The 4,632-nt window shown below is 31.3% G+C and overlaps 1 long non-coding RNA gene across 1 annotated transcript; it reads right to left on the bottom strand.

Moving 5' to 3' along the window:
* Positions 1-688: 688 nt before the first annotated feature.
* On the bottom strand, positions 689-4,039 carry LOC139512810 (uncharacterized). The gene is made up of 3 exons (XR_011662338.1): positions 3,750-4,039; positions 1,521-1,608; positions 689-896 (listed from the first exon to the last, which is right to left on the bottom strand). It is a non-coding gene; the product is annotated as an uncharacterized lncRNA (long non-coding RNA).
* Between the last annotated feature and the right edge of the window lie 593 nt (positions 4,040-4,632).

Genomic DNA, 4,632 nt, shown 5'->3' with positions numbered 1-4,632 from the left:
ACATCAAATTTCCCTTAAGGAAATGCTTTCCCTTATTTTTACTTATTAAACATTTCTTCGCTATACCATGTATACAAACAGTATGAATATAATTATTACAAGACTGTATAGTTGATGCAAATGATATTCAAAACTTTCATAAATGTTTGACTCAACATTTTAATGACATTGAAAATTGATAAAGTCTGACTGTTTAGATCTAGGTATTGTTCATACTTTTTATAAAATTTAACTTTGATTTATAATTTTTTTTGTAGCAAATGATTCTGTTTTCTTTGTAATTGTTTCAATGCAATACTTTAATAAGCAACCAATTTGAATGTCATACCATTTGTGGTGTTCTAAAGAATTTGTTTATATATTTGCAGATTAAATAATAAAATAAACACTTTTCGTGTTATTTTAAATTAAAATTTTCTTCTGTTTCAGCTTGTGTACAGTTATTCAATCCACTACGTAAGAATTCAGTGACACCATTATTCCATTCACTTAGCATTTTCCTTCAATTCTAAGAGAAACCATTTTTGCAAATTGTTCTTCAATGATCTTCTTCCGTATATTTGATATGAGGGAGCGATGTAAATGAGTGGATAAAACTGGTGTTCCTTTTTTCAACAACAAAATAGTATTTGTCCTGCATTCTCCTTTCTTTCGATTAATATATATAATATGTTGTTGCTTTTATGCAATAGTGTTTTTGTGTATCTATGATAGAACTCCATTTTGTTTATGGGCATTATCATGTGATAATGATGAAATTTCCTGTTTCTTTTTTGCAGGAAAGCACACATTCCAGTTCAAATTAATCCAATTATGCACTTTGTAAATAAATTTCAACTTTAAGTTTCCTCTTCAGTAATGACCTATTGATCATGAAAACCAAGATGTCTGATCACCTATAAATACACAAAATAAACAAATAAAATGTTATAAATGGAGAGAGAAACAGCAATAAATGTTTTTCATATGTATCTTTCTTTATTAAAATACATTAAGTAAACTTGAACCTTGCGAAAAATAATTAGCTGTGATGTAGACTAGAAAGTATAAAAGGCAAAATAAAGTATTCACGAAAAATTAGTTGATTTACATTAGTCGAGTCTGTGTTTGCAGGAAATTTACATCATTGGTTGCCTTATTCCTATTGTGCCTGTCCAAAGTTCAGAGCCTGTAGTTTTTGTAAGTTTAGTCTGTCACTAAAATTTAGTGGTTGTTGTTGTTGTTTCATCATGTTCATACCGGTCATATTTATTTTTTGTAATTTATTTTGTAATAAACTAGGCAATTAGTTTCACAGTTTGGATTGTTTCAATTTTTCATCTTTGGGTCTTTTATAGCTGCCTACTTTGACTATAGGGTATGGATTTTCTCATTATTGAAGGTCGTCACAGGCCTACAATTGCTTTCTTAAAGCCATGATAGTTTTCATATTTAATATACAACATCTTTTAATTTTTATAGTAATAATGATTTTCATCTTTCAAGTTCAACAACTTTAAAAAAAATAAAAGTGGCCTTACCATTTAGGTTTAGTTTTCTTCTGCAAATTTTAAATTGCCTATCATTTCTGCTGTTTATAATTTCTCTGTATCTTCTATAGTTCTTGTCCTATACATAAAAGAGTAAAAGTTATTATTGAAGGGCATCTTGCATCAATATTTTTTTTGCTGTTTAATGTACATGATGTATATTAAGTTGTGTTTAATAAGAAGAGTGCACACGCTGAAATGTCTCGACTTCTTTTACTAATCATTGATAATATGTTGATAGTCCTAAGTATAAAGCTTTATCACAACTGTCACATAAACTTAACATTAACCAAGATAAATAAATAAAGACTAATGAACCATGAGAATGAGGTCAATGTCAGATGAACCATGCCAGGCAGACATATACAGCTAACAAGGCTTTAATACAACAATTATAGTTGACCTATTACTTATAGTTTAAGAAAAATAGACCAAATCACAAAAACACTGATCAATGAACCGTGAAAATGAGATCAAGGTCAAATAAAACCTGCGCCACTGACATATAAATCATAAAATATTTCCATACACCAAATACAGTTGACCTATGGCTTATAGTATTAGATAAAGACCACAACTCAAAAACTTAACTTTGACCACTGAACCATGAAAATGAGGTCAAGGTCAGATGACATCATCCCACTAGACATACTTGTACACCTTACAATCATTTCATACAACAAATATAGGAGACCTATTGCATAAAGTATGAGAAAAACAGACCAAAAACACAAAAACTTAACTATAACCACTGAACCATGAAAATTGTCATAAATAGCATAGACACCTCTTAGTTTTGAGAACAACATGCGTTAATTGTGCAAGTATAATCATTGATAAAGCATGCACAAGATTGACTTTTTTTAAAAATCCTATATATTGAAATTTTCAGAAAATATTGCATGCATTTATTAATATGACCAATTTCAAGAAATGCACTTTGTAAAGATGTGAGATGACTTATATAATTGTAATTTCAGGAATTTACAGTTTAGGCTTTTATCCCCACTGCATTTTGCACTTTTCCCAAATCAGGAGCCAGAAGTTATGGCCTTTGTGACCTTTGTATGATTTTTATTTTAGTGTCTTTTTTTATATTGAAGAGTTTAATATGACGCCATTATCACTCAACTAGTATACATTTTTGTTTAATGGCAAGCTAAAGCATGCCTCACAGGCAGGGATCCAGGAGGGTCTAAGGGTTGGACATGTTGGAACCCCCCTTTCTTCATTGTTTTTTATTGGACGATCAATGCATTTGAATTTTAAAATTAACACCATTCGAACGTAAATATATTTCAAAATTAAGATGCTGCAATGTAAAATCCCAGTAGAGCTGGGAAGATGGTATAAGTCATTCCAAAAGAAGAAAGGACATGCAATCTGTGTTTAACTGCAGTTGGCAATGAATTCCATTATTTATTTGAATTGAGGACTTATATAGACATATACATCCCTGTTTGAATGCAATTCTTTATTAGTTAAAAAAATATCAGAAATCAGCATATTCCAGAGTACTATGTGAAATATCAGAGTTAAGCAAAAATGAAAGGACTAACTGTCATTGACAAATATTAACTTAATACTTAAAAATGTGTCTATATTCATTTCAAAGTTAACTAAAATATTACAATGTTAAAATATAATAATATAAAGTAATTTTCCATATAGTTTATTTCTAAGTTGTTTTATTTAATTTTTTAATTGTATGTGATTGTATTTTGTAATTTACCTCTTGTTTCACATGTCAATGTGACGGAGTGTTTTTGAAATAAAGCATATTGTATTGTATTGTATTGAATGGGGACATGTAGTTGGACCCCCCCCCCCCATTTGTCTTTGGTTATGAACCCCTCCTTTATATGGCTGGATCCACCCCAGACTCGGGTTGTGGGATTTTCTCGTTGCATTGAAGACCCATTGGTGCCCTTTGGCTGTTATCTGCTCTTTGGTCTTTTGATACATTCCCCATTTTACATTTCGATTTTATATTCAGTTCTATTATAAATGTTAGACTTCTTGTTGATTTGGTTTCACATTTCGGCTTCGTCAAAGGAAAGCGTCCCAGAAATAAAATAGCCTTACAAGACGTCATAATTATTTGGACTAGATTTTCACCACCATCAACATTGTAAAGCTTGTCGCATTGTGGAAGAAATGAGTTTGGCGCGTTTACAAAAATATAATTGTCTGTGCTGACAGGGGAGTATGTGTGCATACCATTATTTAAATTTTCTAAACCTTCTTTTTCAATATTTTGTGCATTTCTTGGTAATATACTGTCAGACCTCGAGTGCTGCTTTACGAACAGATCAAGTAATGTAGGGGAAGGAAACTAGCTAAAAAGTCCAAAAATAAGCCACAACTAATGGGGTCTCATTGGGGGTTTTGTTCACGGATCTCGCTTAGTTACAATTTTTTTTTTTTAGATTCCCGCATCCCGCTTACACTATGTAAGTAAACAAGTCTAATATTTTTGTAATTTCATATGTCCCGCTAAACTTCATTTCCAGTTTTCACGACATTCATGTGTCACGTTTACAAAAAATTACGCCTCGACAATCCAAACAGTCCCGCTCAGACCCCCCTCATAGGTACATTAATAGTTTACTATATGTAGGCAGTAGTCTAACACACATGTATATACTTTTACACGACCTTAGACTCATTTCAGCGAAATCGAAAATACTCATTAGTTTTTATAACTTTTAAAATTACGACCATATAGATTTATATGTCATAAATCATAATCGAAAGATGATAATTTGTCAAGGAGCACCTGTAACCCGATACTGCATTTTGTTTTTGCACGCGTCAAGAAACAGTTAAAAGTACCGGGAATAGAAAAGCAAGTTAAACTTCTCATCTGGACTTTAGTCTGTATACCGGACCCCTTCTCTATTTTGGGATTGATAAAAATATTTTTTAAAATGCGGTTTTGAGCCTATTTCTTCATTTTAATTTGGTAACACGTAAATTAAGCCATTAGTGACACTACTATGGTATTTTACCAATAATAAGGCCATATATATGTCGGTGTGTAGAAATACCGCAAAGGAATTCTTAATGCACTAAGAAGAAAGTTTTTACATTAAGGACACTA

Source organism: Mytilus edulis, chromosome 2 (genome assembly GCF_963676685.1).
Source record: "Mytilus edulis chromosome 2, xbMytEdul2.2, whole genome shotgun sequence".
Lineage (NCBI taxonomy): Eukaryota > Metazoa > Mollusca > Bivalvia > Mytilida > Mytilidae > Mytilus > Mytilus edulis.
The sequence above is the reverse complement of the archived record's forward strand: the minus strand, read 5'-3'. Positions and strand labels throughout refer to the sequence as shown.